The sequence below is a fragment of the Microcaecilia unicolor genome, chromosome 1 (assembly GCF_901765095.1).
Source record: "Microcaecilia unicolor chromosome 1, aMicUni1.1, whole genome shotgun sequence".
Lineage (NCBI taxonomy): Eukaryota > Metazoa > Chordata > Amphibia > Gymnophiona > Siphonopidae > Microcaecilia > Microcaecilia unicolor.
The window spans coordinates 50,377,604-50,404,627 of NC_044031.1; positions in this window are offsets into that span (position 1 = coordinate 50,377,604).

Sequence of the window (27,024 nt, forward strand, 5' to 3'; positions counted from 1 at the left end):
ATGGGAGGCCATGGAGGCCTGGGCCCCCTGGTTTCGCTGACGGGGTCACCAAACCCCGCCAGCTAAAGCGTTTTCCCCACGTTGGTCTCACATTGCCTGGTGTCTTGTCCTGTTTTCAGTCGCTGTACACGCTCATTTTAATGAAACTGAGTATGCTCACGTATGGAAGGAGGAGCGGTGGTGGTGGTGGGGCGGAAGCAGTGGCAGGAGGGTGGTGGTGGCATGGAGGTGGAAGCAGCTGCGGGGGGGGGGGGGGGGGGGGGGGGGCCTGAAGTGGCGGCGGGAGGGCGGCGGCGGGGAGCAGGCCAAAATGTGGGCTTTGCCCCCCCTACCATTGAGGTCTGGCTACGCCCCTGCTCTAATGGGCAAACATTTCTCTCTATCTCTTTCCAAAGCATCTCTTTTTGTCACTTTTCAGTTTCAGTGCACATTCTCTCTGCATTTTATTTCAATGCTACTCACCTTGTGCTGGGCTTCCTCCCACCCAGGGACCTCCCAGTCACTCCCCCCCAGTGACTCTCAACAGGGATTTACTCTTATAGTAATCCCCAGCCTAAAAGGGGGTTACCTGACCATTGGATAACTGTGTGATTATCATGCAGAAACTAATTATGCTAAAAGGGATACATTAAGGCCCTTATTTAAAAAGCCCTATTCTTGATTTACATGTGTAAATATTGATATTCAGGGAGGTAGTTATCAAGATGTTAGGGCATTAATCTGCATTATTTGCCTCTTAACTCTCGTCGGTATGCTGAGCCTGTAGGAGCTACACAGAAATTTATTTATACTTTAAGATTTATATACCATTTTGAAAAAAAAATCACCTAAGGCTGTGTACAGCAAGAATAATTTGAACAAAGGCAAAAGACAATTGCAGCAGTAAAAATATTCAAATAACAATATGTAGTATCGCATAGTACCCTGATGGCGAACCTATGACACGCATGTCAGCACTGACACGTGTAGCCATTTTCGATGACACGCGGCGCCGCCGCAGTGTGGTCTGCCCTCCCTCCTCGCCTCCTTTCATGTCGCAGCAGCAGGGCAGGCCACTCCTTCCTTCCGTGTCCCGCCCTCGCCTGACGTAACGTCCGTGAGGGCGGAGCACAGAAGGAAGGAGGAGAGGTCTGCCCTGCTGCTGTGACGTGAAAGGAGGCTTTAAGGTTAGTTCCGGGCCCGGTAGCGGGTGGAGGGGGGCCCCAGCGACCTCGGGTGGGCAGCAATCTCGGGTGGGGGGGCGGTCCTAGTAGCAGTGATTTTTCTCGAAGTGACACACCACCCGAGTTATGCTCGGTTTTTTGGCGAATTTTGACACACCAAGCTCAAAAGGTTGCCCATCACTGGCATAGTATAATACTTAAATTGTCATCACAATACACAATAAAGCATTTGAATAGACATCATAAGGTGGAAGCAAAGGTGGAACACATGGACAGATAAAGTGGAATCATAGGGGTTCGAAAATAAGAGGACTAGTTCAAAGAAAGTTGCATGTGAAGCAGGGGCGTATCTGCGTGGGGCCACAGGGGCCTGGGCCCCCGCAGATTTCGCCCTGGCCCCCCTCCCGCCGCCAACCCTCCCCCGCTGACGTTGTTTACCTTTGCTGGCCGGGGACCCCAACCCCCCGCCAGCCGAGGTCCGCTTACGCCTGCTTTTAAAAATAATTCTTCAGCTGGCGAGGGACCCCAACCTCCGCCAGCCGCCCAGGTCTTCAAAGTTCTTGTTCGTCATCCTCCTCTGTCCGCGCGTACAACGTGGTGCGACGTCAGACTCCGAATCAACAGCGTACAGCATGGCCACGGACAGAGGAGGACGACGAACAAGAACTTTGAAGACCTCGGCGGCTGGCGGGGGTTGGGGTCCCCCGCCAGCAAAGGTAAACAACGTCAGCGGGGGAGGGTTGGTGGCGGGAGAGGAGGTGGATAGAGTCGTTGGTGGAAGGGGGGGCTCTGGCAATGGCGGGGGGGGGGGGGTCGGTGGTGCCGTGGGGGGGGGGGGGGCTAAAATGTGCCCTCTCCCTCTGGCCCTAGCCCCCCCTACTGCCAGAGTCCAGATACGCCCCTGATTTGTGAAGTCAGAAAGGAGCATGAGTATAATCTCAGCTAGGTAGGAGTGTGGATAGGTTGTAGTTCCATTTCCTCCTTCTGACTTCCTGACCTTTTCTATCATCATGTGTATTGTGAACCACCCAGATGGTTCGTCTCCAGGACTATATATATCAAAAATTAACTTGAACTTTAATACTTGTTAAAGGGCTCTAATGCTGGCTATGGTACCCTAACAGTGTTACATAATAATAAGATGCAAAATATATAAATGCATGCAAAGCTGCTCATTATTATGTAAATATAATAACTCAATTTGCAGTGTTCACTGGGTGCACACTGCAAGCCACATTATAGATAGCAAAATAATCTTTTACATGGAAACATGACTTCTAACGGTTGTACCATAACAGTACTGCTAGGGGTCATAGGCACCATTTTGGATGAGGGCACCAGTAGGGCAGGGTCAACTGGAGATTGCTCCTCCTGGTAGACACCATGGATTTAACTAAGGTAGGCATGAGGAGGAGGGGGCTTTGGGAGGTTTGGGGGACCTGGGAGGAGGGTTAGTGCCTTGGAGGAGGTCTTCATTTAGAGAAGGGAACGCTTGCTGGTGTCAGGTTGGCCTCTGGTTTGATTGAGGGGTCCAGTTGGGATGGAACTACATGGACTTTGATTTGTGGAGCCCAAGAGGTTCTTTCATCATGGGAGGTGCTCTGCTCACTGCCCTTACTGAAGGATGCCAGCCCTTTTAACATGCAGCCCATGAGCATTGGGCCAAGCCTTGGCGACTTGATGCTTCTAAGCTGATGAAATCACACTGCTTGCAAGGTGGCTCATAAGTAGCATGATTTATGTCATGGGAATCAGCAACCTGCAGTATTAAGGTACCATATCTTGTTGACTTCCATGATAAATGAAGGTGCATTAAAAGACTGCCTTTTACCATACCTTGATAACTTCCTCCCCTAAATGTATACCCCGAATTGCCTTTGTTGATGTTTTAGACTTTGACAAATGTAAAATGGTTGTTTCCTCTGCATATAGCTGATGAATACACGCGCATTCCTGTAAGTATTTTAGAAAAGGACTTACCTCAGTAGACCTTTTTCTAAAATTATGTGGGAATTGTACATGACCCAACCTAAATTCTGATCTCTATATTCTATTTAAAATGAGGCTATGATGGTTTCAGGGCCACCAAGAGAGGGGGACGGGGGGTAAAATTCCCCAGGCCCGGCCTCCAAGGAGAGGCCTGGACCCAGGCCCGGCGCCAGCAAGCTTCTTCCTGCCTGCCTGCTTCTTCCAGGTCTGTCCTCTCCTGCTCCTGCGTGCCACCCAGGACATGGATGATTGCATTAACATGTGGCAAAAGTGACCCCCGCCGCTAGGACAGGGCCATTTGTACTGCAGCTTAGTAAAAGGGTCCTTATAATCGCTCCGACTCCAATATATCTTCTGCCTGGTATGTTGGAATTTCCTTACAAGAAGCTTATCCTGTTGTTGCTGCAACTCTTTCTGCATTTTCTATTTTAAATACTAGATTGCTTAAAAATATTTATAATTGTGAAGTCACATCGCAGATGATGATCTGAAATAATCCTTGAATTTGAATTGGGAATCAACCAGTTAATTGGTCAGTTTAGAAGAGTAACCAGATACTGCATTTGTGCCAATTTCTTCAGGATAATTAGTTAAAATCTTTTGGGGGGCCCTTTAACCAAATGGCGATAAAAGATGGCTCACGGAGGTGTTGGTACTTGGGATTGCCGCTCACCGAGGTCACCTTTTACTGCTGCCAGTAAAAAAGCTCTTTTTGAAAAGGGCCAGTAAACGGCCGTGTGGTAATTAAAACTTTTCGCACGGCCATTTTCTGCTGGATCCCTTACCACCTCCTATTTAGGAGGCGGTGAGGGCTCCAGCAGTAACCTGACGGTATTCGGGCAGCGGGTAATTTCTTGCACCGGAAATGGCACATGGGAGAACATGGAACTACCACCAGGCTCCTGGGTGAGCCCGGTGGTAGGGCCAATTCACTGCGCGCCAATCCGACACTAGCCCTATCGCCCTTTGGTAAAAGGGCACCTTTATGTCTTACAGCAAGAATTTGGCTTTACCTAATTCTCAATTTTATGCATGGTATCAGGTATGACACACCATACAATCTGGTGGCTTCAACTTGAGTGGTCTTAATAATGAGTCATTGCTGGAACTCCTTACTAAATAACGGCAATATCATCTTTTTATAAACCTCTTGGTGCCAGTTCTTGGAAAACTGTTGGTACTCAACAAGTTTGGGAGAAAGACTTTGTTCTCAGCTCTGGTTAAGAAGTCCTCGATCCTCATTTTTTGCCTCAGTAACTCAGGACCAGATGCACAAATCTTAAATTGCTATTAATGTTTGCTTTGTAATGGTTCTAGCCAGTCTAAAGCAAGCGATTATGTAACTAGTAATTACTGCAACTGCTCTTTGTTGCTGCCCTCCGTCCATCACCAGCAGCTGCTGCCCTATCTAGTTTGCATAATGGAACAGTGCGGGGGCTTTTGATGATCTGTCAGTGAGTGTGCAGCACTGCCACTGAACCAGCTATCCTGTCCAGATTAGTATTTGCCAAGTGTTTGCAACTTAAGAAAGCATGCAAGTAGTTTTAGGCAGCTAATCATCTTTTACTATTATTTTTATTTTTTTTTGTTACATTTGTACCCCACACTTTCCCACTCGTGGCAGGCTCAATGCGGCATACATATTGTATACAGGTACTTATTGTACCTGGGGCAATGGAGGGTTAAGTAACATAGTAACATAGTAGATGACGGCAGAAAAAGACCTGCACGGTCCATCCAGTCTGCCCTACAAGATAACTCATATTTGCTGCTTTTTGTGTATACCCTACTTTGATTTGTACCTGTGCTCTTCAGGGCATAGACCATATAAGTCTGCCCAGCACTATCCCTGCCTCCCAACCACCAGTCCCTCCTCCCAACCACCGGCTCTGGCACAGACCGTACAAGTCTGTCCAGCACTACCCCCGCCTCCCAACCACCAGCTCCACCTCCCGATCTTGACTAAGCTCCTGAGGATCCATTCCTTCAGCACAGGATTCCTTTATGCTTATCCCACGCATGTTTGAAGTCACAAGGAGCTGCCTGTGCCTGAAGTGGGAATCGAACTCAGTTCCTCAGGACCAAAGTCCACCACCCTAACCACTAGGCTACTCCTCCACTGTTGCTACTGTTTGAGATTCTACATGGTTATCAATAGAAATCAAACAAAATAAAACATGAAAAAGAAAATAAGATGATACCTTTTTTATTGGACATAACTTAATACATACATTTCTTGATTAGCTTTCGAAGGTTGCCCTTCTTCGTCAGATCAGAAATAAGCAAATGTGCTAGCTGACAGTGTATATAAGTGAAAACATTCAAGCATTACTATGACAGTCTGACAGGGTGGGAGGATGGGGGTGGGTAGGAGGTATACATGGGGATATCAAAGCATATCATTGATATTCTAACAGGATAGGTGTGGGTAGGTGAGGGAAGGGTGATCAACAGAGACATACAGCTTTATGGTTTATAATGGGCTAGGAACCCCAGATCCTTGTTAAGTTCTTTCTGTTGGGTGTTAAAATATTCAATCATTCTGACTTCAAAGGTCTTACATTCTTGTATGGTTTTAAAGTTACCTTTCAGGATTCTCACTGTGAAATCACTGGTACAGTGTCCTGGTCCTGTAAAATGTTGACCAACAGGCGTGGGAACCCTACTGGCACCAGTATTGTTCATGTGATGTCTATGTAAATTGAATCTTGTCTTAAGCATCTGGCCTGTTTCTCCAATATAGCATCCTTCATTACATTTTTTACACTGAATGATATATACCACATTGGAAGATGAGCAAGTGAAAGATTCCTTTATGTTGAATATCTTTCCTTTGTGGATTACTGTGGGGTCCTGTGAAATGTTTTGGCATAGCTTGCAACTGGATAAATTACAGGGAAGTGTGCCCTTCTGTTCCTTTTCAGTCTGTGATGGAAGTTTACTTCTGATTAGCTTGTGTTTTAAGTTGGGTGGCTGTCGGAAGGCCAGTACTGGTGGGGATGGGAATATCTCTTTCAGTAATTCATCCTCTTGGAGTATAGGTTGTAGATCTCTTATGATTTTCCTCAGTTTTTCCAGCTCTGGATTGTATGTCACTACAAGGGGGATTCTGTCTGTGGTTTTTTTTCTCCTTGTACTTTAGCAGATTCTCCCTGGGTGTTTTGAGGGAGGAGGCAATATTCTTGGAGATTATTTTGGGGTTGTAGCCTTTCTGTTTGAAGGATGCAGTCAAGCTTTTAAGGTGTCTGTCTCTGTCCCCTGGGTCAGAGCAGATACGGTAGTATCTTGTGGCTTGGCTGTAAATGATGGATCTTTTTGTATGTGAAGGATGGAAGCTGGAGTTGTGGAGGTAGCTGCATCTGTCTGTGGGTTTCTTGTATATAGGTGTTTGTATACAGCCATCACTGATTGAGACCGTGGTGTCCAAAAAATTGACTTTTTCTGGGGAGTAGTCAATTTTGAACCTGATTGTAGGATGGTATGTATTGAAGGAAGAATAAAATTGTTTCAGAGTTTCTTCACCCTCCATCCAATTCATAAAAATGTCATCAATGTACCGGTAGTATTTTAGAGGTTTGGTCTGGTGTGTATTCAGAAATGTCTCTTCCAGCTCAGCCATAAAAAGGTTGGCATATTGGGGTGCTGTCCTGGTGCCCATCGCAGTGCCCATTATTTGTAGATAGATATCATTGTTAAAGCGGAAGTAGTTGTGAGTTAAAATGAATTTGATTAATTTTGTAATAGTTTCTGGTGAGTATTGATGGTCCAGTGTGCAGGACGTCAGACTCACAGAAACAGAAGCCTGTGCGGCACATTGGTGATCTGCAAGGGCCGACTTCTACATGGAATGTTGCTACTATTGGAGATTCTACATGGAATGTTGCTATTCCACTAGCAACATTCCATGTAGAAGCCTGCGCAGCCTTCTACATGGAATGTTGCTAGTGGAATAGCAACACACATTCCATGTAGAATCTCAAATAGTAGCAACAGAATCTCCAATAGTAGCAACATTCCATGTAGAATCTCCAATAGTATCTATTTTATTACATTTGTACCCCGCGCTTTCCCATTCATGGCAGGCTCAATGCAGCTTACATGGGGCAATGGAGGGTTAAGTGACTTGCCCAGAGTCACAAGGAGCTGCCTGAAGTGGGAATCAAACTCAGTTCCTCAGTTCCCCAGGACTAAAGTCCACCACCCTAACCACTAAACAAATGTACTATCAGTGCATTTCACTGATCTACACACAGAACTTGTTAATTTATGTCTAGATTTGAGCTAAGCTTAAAAAAAAAAGATCCCTGAATCTCTGCAATACTATATGCTGGAAAAGCAGAAAGCTAAAGAGAGTAAAGAGATCACAGAACATGCATATATAAACAGTAAGAATAAATAACTCAGAAACATCTAATAGAAACGTCAGCTACTGTAGAAGCTTTGATCATGAGATACACACTATAAACAGTACTCACAGAATAGAATGATATTTATGAAAGAGAAACTCTACAAACTATTTCTGCTTATAGTGATTGAGTCACATATTCATAATAAACTAGAGCCAAAGAACCCTAATTTCTTTTGTACATTAGCAAAAGGTAGACATCAAGACAGCATGCCTTTAGTCACCATTCCCCAGAGACGGTCACATATATGTCACAGCTTAAGTGGGGGTTCCTAAATTAGCTCAACACAGCCAGGGAGTTGTACAAGGAAATTTTAGTTATTTTGTTAAAATTACAGTAAATTTGAACACTTAGAGATGTTTCTCTTATGTTGGAACCAATAGTTAAAGTTTGTTGGTATAAAAAATGGTATAAGGTGTTAAATGCTTTGCAGTACACTGCAAAGCTAATACGATTTTATAATTTCAATTAAATCTCAGAACTAACATAAATTATCTCCAATGCTAACACAATATTTAACTATTATTTTCTGTTCCTCAGCACTAATGTCAGACTGTACTCCAGAAACTGAAATTACAGCAGCTCTGCAACAATAAGCTTTCTTCAAAGATCACAGTCTCAGATAAGTAAAACCAATATATTACATTATTTTAAAAAGATTTATAACCCAATAGTTACCATTCAAGTTCAAAACAGCCAGCAACAAGAGCGACTAGGCAGTATCTAGGGATTACATCGGAATAAAAATTAATATAAAATCAATGTAATGACAATTAAAAGACGCCAGCTAAATGGACATCAGGTACCCTAACATCATTACAAGCCTAATGCATGTTTTCTAAACAAAAGAGTTTTCAACAATTTTCTAAAGCAAAGATAATCTGAGGTTCCCCTAATGGATAAAGGACGAGGATTCCACATTAGTGCTGCCTAATTGGGTAGTGAATTACCTAATAAATTATGAGATTTTATAGTTTTCAGAGATGGAAATCCCAACAATAGTTTCTCTCTCTATTCCTTAAGGATAAACGTGACAGCAATTGAAAATGATTTGCCATATATGTAGGTAATTTTCCATATAAAAACTTAAAAAGAAAGACACAGGGCCCCGTTTACTAAGCAATGCTAGAGGCGCGTTAGTGCTTTTAGCGTGTGCTAACCATTAGCACGCTAACTGTGTAAGGTGTCCACAATATTCCTATGGGCGCCTACACAGTGCGCATTTGTGCACGCGCTAAAAATGCTAGCGCACCATAGTAAACAGGGCCCCTAATCTTTAAAATGTAGCCTAGCTTCAACTGGGAGCCAATGTAATCTCATCAGTAGAGGAGTTATCAAATCATATTTAGATACAGAACAAATCAGTCTGACTGCTGAATTTTGAACCATCTGAAGTCGAGATTTCTGGGACTTAGTACAACCTAAGAAAATGCCATTAAAATAGTGCAACTGTGAAATGACTAAAGGTTGAACAAGATGTCTAAATATTTGTAGTTCATAGAACTTTCTAACTACTCTCAATTTTCTCAGGCATATAAATGAGTTCGTAATTTTATTTACTTGATATACACCTGGCTCTACAGCTATCAGATTTGAATTATAAATTGGAAAGTTCCTCCCAAATCCTCAGAGTGGAAGACTGTCTACTTCCACTCTGAAGATTCGGGAAGAACTTTCCAATTTATGTTTAGAAGGAATGGTTTCGAGGAATCTTAGCGGAGATTGAGTGGCGACACTGGTAATTGGGAAACAAAATGGGAGCTGGGCAGACTTCTACGGTTTATGCCCTGATCATGACTAAATAGATAGGAATGGGCTGGAGTGTAAATTTTAAGGGGCTTCGACGTTAGCTTTAGAACTTAGTACAAGAACAGTGCTGGGCAGACTTCTACGGTCTGTGCCCTGAGAAAGGCAAGGACAAATCAAACTCAGGTATACAAATAAAGTATCACATACCATGTAAATGAGTTTATCTTGTTGGGCAGACTGGATGGACTGTACAGGTCTTTATCTGCCATCATTTACTTTGTTACTACTATATAACTCAAATCTGATAGCCATAGAGCCAGGTTCATATCTCACAAATCTAGTTTCCCAATCTAGAAAAATGTTGTCATTGTATTCTTTCACTTTATTTATTTAATACATTTATACCCCACATTTTCCCGCTAGTTGCAGGCTCAATGTGGTTTACACAAATCTATAGGAAGGCTACAGTACAGAAAAGCACAATTAAACGGTGTAAAAGTAAGATAGTAAACATCATTTAAACAACAATATGAAGAAGATAATAAAGATAATTAGTGTCCATGAATCTTGTTAAACTAGGAGTTAATCAAAATTATGTTGAACCTGGAGAATAAACATTCTTGAACAGGATGGACTTCAATAATTTTCTGAAATTTAAGTAGTTCTGGGTAGATTTTACTGATTTAAGTAAAGCATTCCACAGTTGTGTGCCTATGAATGTGAAGTTGGAGGCATAGGTAGATTTGTACTTAAGGCCACCACAATCTGGGCAGTGTAAATTTAAGTAGGATTGTGAGAGACTGGATCTATTAGAATATTCTGTCTATTAAGAATTCAATTCTTCATTCTCAAATTTTTATAATTTTCCTTTTCAGGTTATGGCAGGTTCCTTTACCCAGATTTCACTCAGGTAAGTTGGTAAGTGCAGTGGCGTTTCTAGGCTGGCTGACACCCGGGGAGGATCGCTGATGCGCCCCCCGGGTGCAGCGCCCCCCCCCCTGCGAAATTACATCCCCCCGGGTGCAGCGCGACCCTTCCGGGTGCATTTTTACCTGCTGGGAGGCGGGGGTGCCGCGTGCCTGTCGGCTCCGTGTCGGCTCATTCCCTGCTGCTCCCTCTACCTCGGACCAGGAAGTAACCTGTTCCGCACAGAGGGAGCAGCAGGGATGGAACGAGCGGACTCGGCCAACAGGCACGTGGCACCCCCCCCCCCCCAGCGACATGCACCTAGGGCGGACCGCCTCCACAACTGAAACTGGCAGGCACTCTTAAATTAGCACTAAGATGCGGGTGCTCAGACCAGGGGCGTAGCTACGGGTGGGCCCAGGCCCACCCAGTCTTTTGCGACCTTCCACGATGATGACGACTTACTCTTGCCCGCAGCAGTGAGCGGGTGGGCATAAAAGCAACAAGCAGCCAGGCTCGACTCTGTCCTTTGCTTCCTGCCCTCTCAGCATCCCACCCGCCCGAGAGGAAATGACATCAGAGGAAGGCGGGACGGCGCAGAGAGAGGGCAGGAAGCAAAGGACGGAGTTGAGCCTGGATGCTTGCTGCTTTTATGCCCGCCCCACCCGCCGCTGGTTGTCCGCAGGACAGGATTTGATTCGCGGTCTTGGTTGGCCCCTCGGGGCGCTGGTGGCACAAGCATGTCATGCGGCGGTATCAGTTATTCACCTGAATTATAGCCATGAGGACACAAAGCAGTACCTGCAGGAAGTGGACAGTATACACAAAGTGGTGCTGGAGGTAAGTGCAGAATGCTACAGGACTCGTTAGTCCAACGTTTTTTTTTCTGCTACTGCTTATCCATTATGTTAGACCATTGAACATAGATCTTACACCCATTCAAGTATGCTTGGATAGAGTAGCAGACTGGTTAACTACACATCAGCTGGTACTGAACCCGGATAAGACTACAACATCTTGGATAGTAGGGCAAGGCACATATCCCTCTGTAGTACCTGTGCTATTTGGTCAGAATATTCCAACAGTTAAGTCTTTTAGATATCTCGGGGTCATTATTGATTCCGCATTGACCTTTGAGGAACAAGTATCCGATGTAGTGAAAAAATCTTTCTTTCATCTGAGACGGCTTCGGTCAGTCAGAAATTCAATAAGTAAGGGCTCTCTCAAAACGCTGACATCTGCATATATTACTTCACGTTTAGACTATTGTAACATTATATATGCAGGGATTACCCAAGCAAATTTAAAGCGATTACAAAGAATTCAAAATACAGCAGCACGTATGATCTGTAGGGCCCGGAGGGATGATCGAGCAACACCTTTATTGCATCATCTGCACTGGCTCCCGGTTGAAGCAAGAATAAAGTTTAAGGCTCTTGTCCTTACACACAAAGCCTTTCACACATTAAACCCCAGCTACTTGTCGAATTTAACAATCCCCTACACCGCTATGCGAACTCTCAGATCCCTAACAGATAACAGGTTAGTCATTCCCCCTCTTACTAAGGCTAGGTGGGAATCTACACGGAGATCGGCTTTTTTCTACCTGTCACCCTCTCTTTGGAATAGCCTTCCAAAGGAGATCAGACTAGAGAAATCTTATCTCCATTACCGAAAACTTCTGAAAACCTTTCTCTTTATAAGCTATGTAGAACAGAACTTGGCATAATGAGATAAGGTCAAAAAGACAAAGAAAAATGGGATAGCTTAATTGTATACTAGATTTTTAATTTGTATTGATTTATTATGTAGTCTATCTTGATTGCTGTGCTTTCCTGTCACGAATGGAATTCCTATGTTTGTTTATTTGTATATACCAATTTTTTTATATATATGTAAACCGTTCTGTTTTGCAGTTGCAACAAGACACGGTATATAAATCAACATAAATAAAATAAAATAAATAAATAAATCTCTCCTGGACAGATCACTCATTGATTCAGTTTAAACTTTCAGTTCTTTCAGGATCTCGGATACCACTCACACCCATGGCAGATGGACTAGGGCCATCTCTAAGATTGATTCTAGAACTCTACCTTCATCTCTTTTTTTTTTCAGCCTCTTCTGATTTCTCTTCCACATCTTTGGATGAGCTAACAGACGTGTGGCTTTTGATCTTAAGACGGGGTCTTGATACAGTTGCCCCTAAATACTTCTGTGCTCATCGTGCGTCAAATCATCACACCTGGTATAGTCCTAAACTCCGGTTTCTCAAACAACAATACCATAGGACAGAGCGACTCTGGAAAAAAAAAATCACCTTCACTTGGTCCTCTACTATCATGTCTTAATGTAGTGGCGACATGGCTAAAAAACCATTGTCTAGTACTCAATACAGAAAAAACAGTTGCCCGTTGGTTCTTTAGTGCATTAACACCCTCATCTTCTCCTATTCCTTTGCTTGACACCGCTATTACTCCTGTTTATTCTGTCCGCTGTTTAAAAATCTGTACTGGTTTTTGGTATTCATGTTCAGAAGGTTTGTGATACATGCTCTAAGAAACTTCTTTGCAGGATTTAGTGTTACATCACAAAGTACCTGGCAGTGAAGGGATTTTGTGTTGTTATTATTGAGGTACTACCAGAACTTGAATACATTTTTCCTATGGAAAGTTGTAAAAAGAACTATTCTAACTATGTTCTGAATGCTACAGATGTACAGTAGATGGGAATAAATCTTGATGTTGACAGTAGGATTTTTTCTTATTTCATCAGTGAGAAATCTGGAGCTTTTCTTCATGCGATTTTTGATGTGTTGAAGAATAGACAAAGGTTAATATTTCTGAAAAATGTAAGATATTTACCTGTTTTGCTTAATCAGGCATTTACATTTGTTGTAAAGCAAAATTTGAATGATATATGCCATTGCAGTAATTATATTGCAGGATACTGTCACGTGTGTTGAGATATTTGCCATTAAAGTAAACTTATGTCTAGTCAAGTTTAAGATATGAGATAATGTAACTATATTTAAAAATAGTATTTTTCCTTTAACTATATATGTGGTTTATGTTGATGCAGGACAGCTGTTGGGCAGAGAAATCTATCATCAAGTGCATTCTAAGGCATTATTTTGTAGCTTCCCAAAACACTACTCGTACCTATAGTGCCCACCAATATTAGCTCTGGGCCCACCCAAAACGTCAGGTCTGGCTACGCCACTGCTCTCTCCGTGAAAAAATACTTCCTGACATTTTTCTTGAGTCTGCCCCCCTTCAATCTCATTTCATGTCCTCTCGTTCTACCGCTTTCGTATCTCCGGAAAAGGCTCGTTTGCGGATTAATACCTTTCAAATATTTGAATGTCTGTATCATATCAACCCTGTTTCTCCTTTCTTCCAGAGTATACATGTTTAGGTCCGCAAGTCCCTCCTCATACGTTTTGTAACGCAAATCCCATACCATCCTCGTAGCTTTTCTTTGCACCGCTTCAACTCTTTTTACATCCTTAGGAAGATACTGCCCCCAAAACTGAACACAATACTCCAGGTGGGGCCTCACCAACGAGTATTGTGTTCAGTTTTGGAGGCCGTATCTTGCTAAGGATGTAAAAAGAATTGGACCAGTGAAATGATTGAAATTCTCTATTTCAGTCAGAGACTGGCTCAGGTCTGAGATTCTGAGCACTTCTACTTAATATTTATTAGATTAGCAAATTAAAATTACAAAAAAGTATTTTCTCCTTGTTATTATTACTGTTTAATATTTTGTCATTTCATGTTTAGCCTTAGAACAAAGCCTTAAAAGAACATGTGGTTTTTAAAAGCGGGGGGTTGATATTCAAAGCAATTTAACCAGCCAGAAATGGCTCTTGGCCACTTAAATTGATTATGCAGGTCTACCCGCTGATGTTCCGTGGCATTTAACTGGATAGTACCATTGAGTATCACTACTGACTGCTAAACTGAAAGCTGGATATTTTATGGGCAGAGCAAAAGAAGGAGCAGATCACAAGGGTAAAATCCAAAAGGTCCAATTTATTCACCACTCATGTATAAATGATAAATCAAAAAAATGAATGAGAGCCTGACAAGATCTTGTTTCGCCCTTACCAGGGCTGCGTCAGGGGCTTCAATAACAAAACCCGAAGGTAGTTCCACAAAATATCATCTTTCAGGTAAAAACAGCTTCAATTCCAAAGAAACAGCACAGAATCCAGTGGTGAATTTACCTGAAAGGTGATATTTTTTGTAACCACTTCGGGTTTTGTTATTGAAGCCCCTGACGCAGCCCTGGTAAGGGCAAAACAAGATCTTGTCAGGCTCTCATTAGCGTGCCTACAGTGCAGCTTAGTAAATATTGTACTTAACCACATAAGAGATAGCCAGCTGCATAAACCTGAATATTCAGTGCAGTGCCTGGATATGGCCCAACATTGAATACCTGGGAATGATGCCGGCGATTGATAAAAAAAAAAAGTTCACCATTGCCAGCTGAATATTTTTTTCGTTACATTTGTACCCTGTGCTTTCCCACTCATGGCAGGCTCAATGTGGCTTACATATTGTATACAGGTACTTATTTGTACCTGGGGCAATGGAGGGTTAAGTGACTTGCCCAGAGTCACAAGGAGCTGCCTGTCCCTGAAGGGGGAATTGAACTCAGTTCCCCAGGACCAAAGTCCACCACCCTAACCACTAGGCTACTCCTCCACTAGCAGCATTCTATGTAGAAGCCTGCCCTTGCAGCCGCACAGGCTTCTGTTTCTGTGATTCTGACGTCCTGCACATACGCAGGACGTCAGACTCACAGAAACAGAAGACTGTGCAGCTGCAAGGGCAGGCTTCTACATGGAATGTTGCTAGTGGAATAGCAACATTGACATTCCATGTAGAATCTCAAATAGTAGCAACATTCCATCTAGAATCTCCAATAGTAGCAACATTCTATGTAGAATCTCAAATAGGGAAAGGGAACTGGGACTTGATAAGTTGCCTTTCTGTGGGGTTTACATAGTATATACAGGTGCTTATTTGTACGTGGGGCAATGGAGGGTTAAATGACTTGTCCAGAGTCACAAGGGGCTGCCTGTGCTTGAAGTGGGAATTGAACTCAGTTCCTCAGGACCAAAGTCCACCACCCTAACCACTAGGCCACTCCCCCAGCATTTATAGAACAAAAGATCAGGCATATTTTAATACCTCATTGAAACACTTTAGAACATTCAAGAGACAAAACAAAGGGAAGTCTGGCCAATTTGTTGGTCAAAGAACGAGATGGATCGTCATTTAAAGGGATGGGGGAATGTATGTGGGGTTATCATATGTTTGCAAAACCTAAGAATGTTTGAAAAACCTAAGAAAACTTTCATTTTGATACAGCATGCTGAAGTTACAGTATGTGGTAACCTAATAAAAATGTTCCCATACTTAAAAAAAAAAAAAAAAGAAAATCCGTCATCATATTAGCATGTTTGATCTATTCATAAATACCATCAGAGGCTACATGGATAAACATCTCAATCACAGCTCATCATAAGGGAAGCATCATTCCAAAATTATTAGAAACTTCCTCCTCCAAGATCTCATTCCATTGGCCAGGAAGTAATGCTAACCTTGGGAACTACTTCTATAACTGTTCAAGAACCATCATCAGACACCTCAGAGTTCAGTCACTCTCTCACTTACACAGTTTTATACAATATAGTAAAACAATAAATGACAGGAGATAAAGATCAGCACGGCCCATTCAGTCTGCCCGGAAAGGTGGTCAGGGTTGTATCTGCTGCTCTGTGCAGTTTACCCCCTACCACCCACACCTTTTTTAAAACTGTTAAAATAATTTGTTATGCTTTGACTGAAAATACATTTATTCCTTCCTTTTGCTATCTAGGGATCCTCTGGGTTTATACATTACTGTGTTTGTCCCCATCTTCTCCTGAGGACGAGCATTCCAGACATCCATCACCCTCTCTGTAAAAAAAAAAAAAAAAAAAAAAAGTATTTCATGATGTTGCTTATCAATAGAAATCAAACAAAATAAAACATGGAAAAGAAAATAAGATGATACCTTTTTTATTGGACATAACTTAATACATTTCTTGAAAGCTAATCAAGAAATGTATTAAGTTATGTCCAATAAAAAAGGTATCATCTTATTTTCTTTTCCATGTTTTATTTTGTTTGATTTCTATTGATAACCTTAAGAGTGGACTAACACGGCTACCACACTCCTCTACTTATGATGTTGCTTGTAACTTTCATTCCTTGCAGCTTCATTTCAGGTTCTCAAATTCTATTGTCTCTCCATTTTTGGAAAAGGTTTGTTTGTTCATTAATAGCTTTCAAGTATTTAAAATGTCGATATTATGCCCCTCCTGTTCCTCCTCTCCAGGACATACATAGGGGCGGAGGAGTGGCCTAGTGGTTAGCACACCAGTCTCCACATCCAGCGGTGGCCAGTTCAAATCCAATTGTTGCTCCTTGGGCAAGTCACCTGACCCTCTACTGCCTCAGATACAAAATTAGATGGTGAGCCCTCCAGGGACAGGGAAACACCCAGTATACCCAAATGTAACTTACCCTGAGCTACCACTGAAAAAGGTCTGAGCAAAATCCAAATAAATATTCAAGTCTCTTATGTTTTCCAGCACAGACACCATACCATTTTAGTCACTTGTCACTGAATGTCTTTGAGAATTTTTATTTACTTCGTAAGATACAGCCTCCAAAACTGAACACAATAGGTCAGGTCTCACCAATGACTTATACAGGGGCGTTATCACCCCCTTCTTTCTGCTGTTTATGTTTCTCTTTATGCAGCCCAGCATCCATCTGACCTTGATCACAGCCTTGTCACATTGTTTCTCCATTTTGAGATCCTCAGACACTATTACCACAAGGTCTCTTTCCTGGTCTTTGTATATCAGCCTGTCACCTCCTATCATCCCAAATGCATTACCCTACATTTCTTCATATTAAAACTTAAAAACTAGGGCTGTACTTTAATCACAATGCTGAAATTAACACATTAGTTATTAATTGTGATTAATAATTAACCGCCCTCCCTCCCCTGTCCGCCCGCATGCATGCACAATTTGGTCTGGCATCTTTCCCTCCCCTCCCAGACTGCCGGCCTCGTTCTCTCTCCCATCTCCAACTCTCCGGTACCGGTTTACCTTTTTTTTGGTAAATCTTCGCCCTGCATCATCAACCATATTGAAACGCTGCCTTGGCCTGCACCGGGCCTTTCCCTCTGACCCGTCCTGCCCCCTTTTGATGCAAATTCCTGTTTTCAGAAGGGGGTGGGGAGGGTCAGAAGGAAAGGCTTGGTACAGGCTGGGGCAGCACTTCAATACGGCTGCCACTGCAGGGCAGATTTACCGAAAAAGAAAAGCTAAACCAGAGCCACTGGCATGCCATCCAGGAGGGCAGGGAGAGATACCGGACTGGCTGTGCGGGTGGGCGGAGGAGGGCATTGAGAGAGAACTGTGGGAGGCGAGTGGAGGCACGTATGAGAGAGAGAGAGAGAGAGAATGGGTGAAGGCACAGGGGGCAAATATGAGAGAGAGAGAGAGAGAATGGGTGACAGCGGCGTGCACATATGAGAGAGCAAATGTTCTCAGGCCCCCTCCCAAGCTGCATTACCTGCTCAATGGCTGGTGGGGTAGCTGAAGCCCCACCAGCCAAAGAAATCTGCTGCCTGAGCCACCCCTTCCCTTCTCGTACTGCCTCAGGAGTGAGGAAGTCAGTGGGGTACCTCCAGCCACCAATTCTTGCACTCCCCAAGCATGCTCAGTTTGTGCATGAACTGAGCATGCTCGGGGAATGCTGGCTTCAGTGACTGGAGTCACCCTGCTGACTTCCTCTCTCCTGAGGCAGCACAAGGAGGAAGGGAGCCGCTTTGGCAGTGGGTTTCTTCAACTGGCAGAGCTGCACCATCCCCCCCAGCAAAGGTATGATATCAAATGCGCGGGTGGGGTGGGGAGGGGAGGGAGAAGAAGTGTGTGTCCCCAGTCCATCCCTGTACTGCTCCCAATGGACTGCTGGCTATGTCCTACCTTTAATCACTGTTACAATTTTTTTATCAAAATGCAGCCCTACTAAATACCAAACATTAGCCCAAACTTCTAATTTTTCTAGATCACTTTTCATGTTTTCCACTTTCTCCTGGGTATTCATTCTGTTGTTAATCTTTGTGTCGTCCACAAAAAGGCATACTTTTCCTTCCAATCCCCTTGGAAATATCACTCAGAAAAACATTAAACAAAATTAGTCCCACTATAGACGCCCGAGTTATACTCGCCTTTTTTTTTCCTGAGTGAATTCCATTTACTGTCACCTTCTGTCACCTGTCAGTCAACCAATTTCTGATCCAGTTTCCCACTCTAGTTTCCAACCTGAAGCTACTCGTTTTATTCATGAGCCTCCTATAAGGAACAATTCTAATGACTTTGCTGAAATCTAAATAGACCACATCCAGTGCATTCCATCAATCTGCTTCTTTTGTCACCCAGTTAAAGACATCGATCAGATTCATTTGACACCCACGTGGACAGAGGTTCTATTATTTCTTTTTAAGGTGATCCATATCACTTCTTCCTTTCCCCAGGTCCCTGTCATTTTGGTCGCTGTGATATCATTTCTCACATATAGAGCTACTCCTCCACCCTTACGACCCTCTCTATCCTTCCTAAATAGATTATAGCCTGGTATGTTTGCATCCCATTCATGGGAAGGAAGAGATAGTGACACCCAAGTCTATCTGGCTGATCATTTTTTATGGAAACGTGTCTAAACTTTTCAAAACCTCATCCTTAATACTAGCCTTGGCCACATTTTCTGGCAACAAATTGTACAGCTTAACTATGTGGTGACTTAAAAAAAAAAATTGTTTTAAATCAGCTACTAGCTATTTTATAGAGAGTCCCCTAGTCCTAAGATTCTGTAAATAGCACCTATTCTATACATGGCGCTCAAAGTTATGTGCTGTTTATTGAATAACGCTTAGCGCTGGGAACTGTGACTACATTTTGGTGTGATCATTGAAACCAACAAAACCTTGGTGTAAATCCCTGCACCTAAATTAGGCACGGATCCCTGTAATTTTATAACAACACGCATAAATTGTGTTATGACCTGGTAAGTGTGAGCTCTTGTGCCCCGACTGAGCATGGCAAAGATGAAGTGTCACCGCACTCGGTCAGGCAGCCAGAAAACCCCTAGCTTCACCTGCACTTAGCCACTGTCCCCCAGGAGTTGAGCCCCTGGGTTCAGGCGGCCGGCAGGACTTCCGGAACCGGCGGGGTTGCATGACCACTGACCAGATAGGCGGCCAACAGACACAGTCCAAGAGCCAGGAAAATAGTAGAGCTGAGAATAGTCAAAACACAGTCCAAGGTCAAAGGCAGGCAACAACACAACGCGTGGTCAGGAAACAAGCCAAGGTCTGGAACACAGGAAACACTGGAATCCGGATAGCCGATATGGAACACGGATGAGAACCACGGCAGCAGAAGCCGAAGCAAAGAAGGGCTGGATGCAGGGCCTTAAGTAGTGGAGGAATTAGGCTCAAACATGTGCAGCTGATTCAAGATGGCTGCCCCCATCAGCAGAGATGCTCTACGCCCAAATATGGGCTTCCTTCCTGAAGTTCCCCAACTCCAAGATGGCTGCCACAAGCAGAGATGCCAATCCCAAGATGGCCGACCTATCCTGGAGGAACCACATCCAAGATAGCCGACTATCTCCACTGGACCACGACTCGCCGGCGAATCGCCCGCGCAGGCCTGGAGCCAGGTGAGGAACGTAACAAATTGTGGGGATGCCCCCAATCCACCCATGATCCTTCTGTGGCCATGTCCCCTTTTTGGACCCACAAGACATTTTAATTAAATCCAATTAGCAGCAACAATTACTTGTTGTTCAAGTGGAGGGGTGGCCTAGTGGTTAGAGTGGTGAACTTTGGTCCTGGGGAACTGGGCTCAATTCCCACTGCAGGCACAGGCAGCTCCTTGTGACTCTGGGCAAGTCACTTAATCCTCCATTGCCCCAGGTACAAATAAGTACCTAAGCCGCATCGAGCCTACCATGAGTGGGAAAGCGCGGGGTACAAAAAAAAAAAAAAAAAAAAATTGCACACACAAATTGGGTGCATGCCCAATTTTTAGTGATTTATATAGAAATTGAGAGAATGTGAATATAAGAACGTAATAATGGAGTGGAGGAGTGGCCTAGTGGTTAGAGCACCAGTCTTGACATCCAGAGGTGGCTGGTTCAAATCCCACTACTGCTCCTTGTGATCTTGGACAAATCACTTAACCCTCCATTGCCTCAGGTACAAACTTAGATTGTGAGCCCTCCTGGGACAGAGAAATATCCAGAGTACCTGAATGTAACTCACCTTGAGCTACCACTGAAAAAAGGTGTGAGTGAAACTCCAAATAAATAAATAAGAATAGCCATACAAGGTCAGACCAATGGTCCATCTACCCCAGTATGCTGCTTCCAGCAGTGGTCAATCCAGGTCATACATAACTGGCCAAAACCCAATTAGTAGCAGCATATCTGCTAACAGTCCCAGGTCAAGCAGTGGCTTCCCCCATGCTCATCTCAATAGCAGACTATGGACTTTTCCTCCAGGAACTTGTCCAAGCCTTATTTAAACCCAGATACGTTAACCACCAGTACCACATCCTCTGGCAACAAGTTCCACAGCTTAATTATTCTTTGAGTGATAAAATATTTCTTCCTATTTGTTTTAAAAGTATTTCTATGTAATTTCATTGTCTGTCCCCCTAGATTTTGTACTTTTTAAATGAGTGAAAAATTGATTCACCTCCACCCGGTCCACACCACTCAGGATTTTGTAGACCTCAATCATATCCCCCCTCAGCTGTCTCTTTTCCAAGCTGAACAGCCGTAACCTCTTTAGCCTTTCCTCATATGGGAGCTTTTCCATCCCCTCTATCATTTTGGTGACTCTTCTTTGAACCTTTTCTAATTCTGCTATATTTTTTTTGAGATACAGCAGAAATAGCATTAACAAATATTTCCTATTAACTAGTAAAAACAATTTTAAAATGGTACAGAGAATAGGATCATTATATCTAATAACAATTAAAACAACTTCTCTAAATCAAATTAAGTCAAAAAATGCAAGCTCTAATCACACAGACAGGCCATGGTTTGGGGTGTACATGTGTGAATCAGTCAGTGAGTGGATGGGGGGTTGATCTAGTTGAGTGTGTGAATCAGTTGTAAGGTTATAAGTAATGGTAAGGACTGAGTAGATGGGGAAGTTTAGGACTGAAAGAGTAAGAATATAGGGGGCCATGTGGCTGTTGGCTTTTCCTCCCATCTCTATGCTGACGACTCCCAAATCTACCTTTCTACCCCTGATATCTCACCTTGCATCCAAACCAAAGTTTCAGCGTGCTTGTCTGACATTGCTGTCTGGATGTCTCAACGCCACCTGAAATTAAATATGACCAAAACCGAGCTTCTCATTTTCCCCCCCAAACCCACCTCCCCGCTCCCCCCGTTTTCTATTTCTGTTGATGGCTCTCTCATTCTCCCTGTCTCCTCAGCTCGAAACCTTGGGGTCATCTTTGACTCTTCTCTCTCCTTCTCTGCTCATATCCAGCAGATTGCCAAGACCTGTCGTTTCTTTCTTTACAACATCCGTAAAATCCGTCCCTTTCTTTCCGAGCACTCTACCAAAACCCTCATCCACACCCTTGTCACCCCTCGTTTAGACTACTGCAATCTGCTTCTTGCTGGCCTCCCACTTAGTCACCTCTCCCCTCTCCAGTCGGTTCAAAACTCTGCTGCCCGTCTCGTCTTCCGCCAGGGTCGCTTTACTCATACTACCCCTCTCCTCAAGACCCTTCACTGGCTCCCTATCCGTTTTCGCATCCTGTTCAAACTTCTTCTACTAACCTATAAATGTACTCACTCTGCTGCTCCCCAGTATCTCTCCACACTCGTCCTTCCCTACACCCCTCCCCATGCACTCCGCTCCATGGATAAATCCTTCTTATCTGTTCCCTTCTCCACTACTGGCAACTCCAGACTTCGCGCCTTCTGTCGTGCTGCACCCTACGCCTGGAATAAACTTCCTGAGCCCCTACGTCTTGCCCCATCCTTGGCCACCTTTAAATCTAGACTGAAAGCCCACCTCTTTAACATTGCTTTTGACTCGTAACCACTTGTAACCACCTGCCTCCACCTACCCTCCTCTCTTCCTTCCCGTTCACATTAATTGATTTGATTTGCTTACTTTATTTATTTTTTGTCTATTAGATTGTAAGCTCTTTGAGCAGGGACTGTCTTTCTTCTATGTTTGTGCAGCGCTGCGTATGCCTTGCAGCGCTATAGAAATGCTAAATAGTAGTAGTAGTAGTAGGATAAGGCCAAGGAAGCAAATATAGGATGGTGCATATGACTCAGCCTCTCCCTTATCCTTCCTTTTTCTTCTCTTTTCCTCATTCAACCCAAGCCTTTAATTTCATTCTGGGCCCAATATCCAGCCCACGGTGGAAAGCGGTTGGTATGTTGTTTCTGGCCATGGGCTGAACTAACCCCAGATATTCAATGCCATATCCTGGTATGTCTGCCAATCCGGAAGTTAACCAGCACTGGGTGATATTCAGACCCCTAGCCATTTAGGGCATGGTCAGTTAGTGAACATATTCAGTGGCCGTTGAATATCCACTGCTGGCTTTTTCAACAGGCTTTAACTATGTAGGAGCCTCTCCAGCCTGGTTAAACCCTTTTGAATATTAGGCCCTCTGTTTCTACCTCTTATAGCTACGGGTGGGCCTGGGTGGGCCCTTCAAATCCCACCAAAACTTAATGTACCTAACTGTACACCACTACAATAGACCTTATAGCTGCAAGTTGTCACCTATATGTGGGTACAGTAGATGTTCGGTTTGCTCACACTTTCCACCACAAGTGTAACAGTTATAGTGGATTATGGGCCTGGGTCCTCTTCTCTACAGTGCACTGAACCGACCACTAGGTGCCTCCAGGAACCTGCTTGCTGATTTAATAGGACTGGTCATAACATCTGAGGCTGTCACAGAGTCTGGTATGTACTGTTTCTTCCACAACTTTGGGGGGGTGTGAAGGGATCATGACCACTGGGGAAGTAAGGGAGGGTCAAGCCTTAATTCCTCAGTGGTCATTTAGGGCACTTTTTGTGGCGTAGTCATTATTAAAATAGGTCTAGACCAAAACATCTTTGTTTTAGTCCTGGACATTTTTATTTTGTTCCATTGTGGCAGAAAAATGACCACGACACGCCCCATTGTGATTTGGATACACTGTAGAGAAAATGCATAGATAAATATCTGAAAATATGTTTTTGAAAATAGCAATCTGAACATTTTGGCAAGCAAAACATCCAAATGCTGCTTCATGCCACTTTTTAGACAATTTTCTCTTTAGAAAATGAGCCCCTTTGTATCCTTTGAACTTGGGGTAACTATTGCTCAGTTTTCAGTCTCTCTTTTTTGGAAACTGAACAGGTAATGGTTCAGGAGGTTTTGGAAACTCCAAAAACTGGATCCCTTTCAATCAGCTTTTAAAGGGAGCACATCAAAACATTATTGATCTCAAGTGGAATCACAGTGGCTTTCCTTGTCAGTGGCGTAGGAAGGGGGGGGGGCGGTGGGGCAGTCCGCCCCGGGTGCACGCGCTGGGGGGGGAGGGTGTCGGCTCGCTGGTTCCCTGCTCTTTCTGCCCCAGAACAGGACTTCCTGTTCCGGGGCAGAGAAGGCAGGGAAGCAGCAGAGCCGACGCAGCTTCCAGTGACGTGCACTGGGGGCGGATCGGCCCTCCCGCCTGCCCCCCCGCTGAAAGTTAGGATGCGTTTCGGGGGGGGGGGGGCACCGTGCCCTGCACCCGGGGGAGGGGGTGCGCAGCGGCAACCCGCCCCGGGTGTCAGGCACCCTCGCTACGGCACTGTTCCTTGTGATTTCCAAGTATTTCTACACCAGCAATTAAACACCTCTCTGTCCTATAGAGAGTTCAATTATGACCCCTGAGGCAACATAGCCAGTGTCAATCCTTTTACTGGTGCTTTGAATAAAGTGTGAATAAGCAACATCTCCTATGATGGTTCGAAATTTTGGCCAGTCTCTACTTTCTCCTGTCTGTGTTGCCTTCTTGTAGAGGTTCCTTCCTGTTTGCTGTGTCTGTGAATATATTTTATTTCACATCTGATTACTAAATGTTTTGAAAAACTCTTCTTATATCTGCAAACTCAGGGATAAACAGCAGGCACTGATGAGCATTTCAAATGTCTTTTTGTTATATGGGAAATCAGATTTTAGAAAGAATGTACAAATCAGAATTGAGAGATATAGATCGAGGTATGTCAGTTTCTGCTAATATTTTCGAAAGCATCTGCCAATGCAGAGAAGGGTGACGAAAATGATAAAGGGGATGGGACGACTTCCCTATGAGGAAAGGCTAAAGCGGCTGGGGCTTTTCAGCTTGGAGAAATACGGCTGAGGGGAAATATGATAGAGGTCTATAAAATAAAGAGTGGAGTGGAACGGGTAGACATGAAGCATCTGTTTACGCTTTCCAAAAATACTAGGACTAGGGGGCATGCGATGAAGCTACAAAGTAGTAAATTTAAAACAAATCGGAGGAAATTTTTCTTCCCTCAACGTGTAATTCAACTCTGGAATTCATTGCCAGAAAATGTGGTAAAGGCAGTTAGATTAGCGAAGTTTAAAAAAGGTTTGGACGGCTTCCTAAAGGAAAAGTTCATAGACCATAATTAAATTGGACTTGGGGGGAAATATTTCTGGGAGAAGGAGCATAAAATGTTTTGTTCCTATTTTTGGGATCTTGCCAGGTGTTTGTGACCTGGATTGGCCACTGTTGGAAACAGGATGCTGAGCTTGATGGACTTTTGGTCTGTGCCAGTATGACAATACTTATGTACTTTTCTAAAAATACTTGCAGCAGTGGATATGTATGTGCCAGCTACATGTGGTGGCAATATCTATTTTATAATGGTCAATGTGTAAAATTTCAAGAGGGCCAACATAGCTACATCCATGTGAACATTGGTAGTTTACCAGTATCACTTTAAGAGGGGGAGAAAAACACTGGGGGACTAAGGGCATGCCTCTCCAAAGCCCTCATTAGAGTGCTACTCAAAATAAGTAGTTTTAGATAGCCTAGACATCCCCAGGAATAGATGTAAATGTTGATCTCAGACACAATATATCACAACAACTATGATACTCTAAACACTTTATTATATACTCAAAACAATTATACTAAAAATTGTTATCAAAACATTCAAACTCCTGCTTATAGTAACGCTGTAAATATAGCAGAAAGGACATTACATATTAATACATCAGATATAGCAAAGGCTACCTGAACCACAACTGTTCCACATGAACGTATGTTCCTAAATAGCGTCCAACCCAGTCTCTATAGTCTTATCTCAACAGTCTCAAGGTAGTCTGTCCCCAACAGGGCGTCCTTGTTGATCCAAACCACTGCAGTTATATTGTAAATCTTTGCAGATCAAAAGGCATACAACTTGTAGTGCCATTCTCAGGTAAACGACTATGCAAAGGCAGAAAAAGTCTGAAGGTGTCGTGTACAGTGAGACGCTAATGCACTTCGTTACACCATGAACCTGTAAAATGAGACATGTTGATCTCAGGGGATTTTCCTTCTGAAACTTCAGGCACAGGCAGCTCCTTGTGACTCTGGGCAAGTCACTTAACCCTCCATTGCCCCATGTAAGCCGCATTGAGCCTGCCATGAGTGGGAAAGCGCAGGGTACAAATGTAACAAAAATAAAATAGATACTATTGGAGATTCTACATGGAATGTTGCTACTATTGGAGATTCTAGATGGAATGTTAATGTTGCTATTCCACTAGCAACATTCCATGTAGAAGGCTGCGCAGGCTTCTGTTTCTGTGAGTCTGACGTACGTGCAGGACGTCAGACTCACAGAAGCAGAAGCCTGCGCGGCCACATTGATGATCTGCAAGGGCCGACTTCTACGCGGAATGTTGCTAGTGGAATAGCTCTCTTCACAAATCCAAAGACAAGAACTATGTGTAAGCAAACAGTTCATCCAAAAAATAGCTTTCCTGTATTTTCACTTTTTGATTTTCTGTTTTTTGTATATTTATTTATGTATATTTTAGGAGCCCTCGGAAGAAACCACTTAAAGGCAACTTCATTGTTTTTTGCCTAGTGGCATAGTCTCTCTTCATTGGGTCATTCCTTTGTTTGACTATTTATGAATGCTGTTGCAAACACTCACTACAAAGTGCTCAAAATATGTGCGTGCTCTAAGTGCAAAATAAATGAAATGAAAACTTAAACGTAAACTTATCTTAAATTGCGCTACATAAATCTTGCTGTTGGAGTCCACTTAGGCTTCCCCTAAATTGCGCCCGACGCCGCGGGTTTCACTGCTTTCATCAGGGACTCGGGTTAGAATGGCCCGCTTTGAATTCCCAACAGTCCGTACACGCCGCCTCTCGTAGCGGCGTGTACGGACTGTTGGGAATTCAAAGCGGGCCATTCTAACCCGAGTCCCTGATGAAAGCAGTGAAACCCGCGGCGTCGGGCGCAATTTAGGGGAAGCCTAAGTGGACTCCAACAGCAAGATTTATGTAGCGCAATTTAAGATAAGTTTACGTTTAAGTTTTCATTTCATTTATTTTGCACTTAGAGCACGCACATATTTTGAGCACTTTGTAGTGAGTGTTTGCAACAGCATTCATAAATAGTCAAACAAAGGAATGACCCAATGAA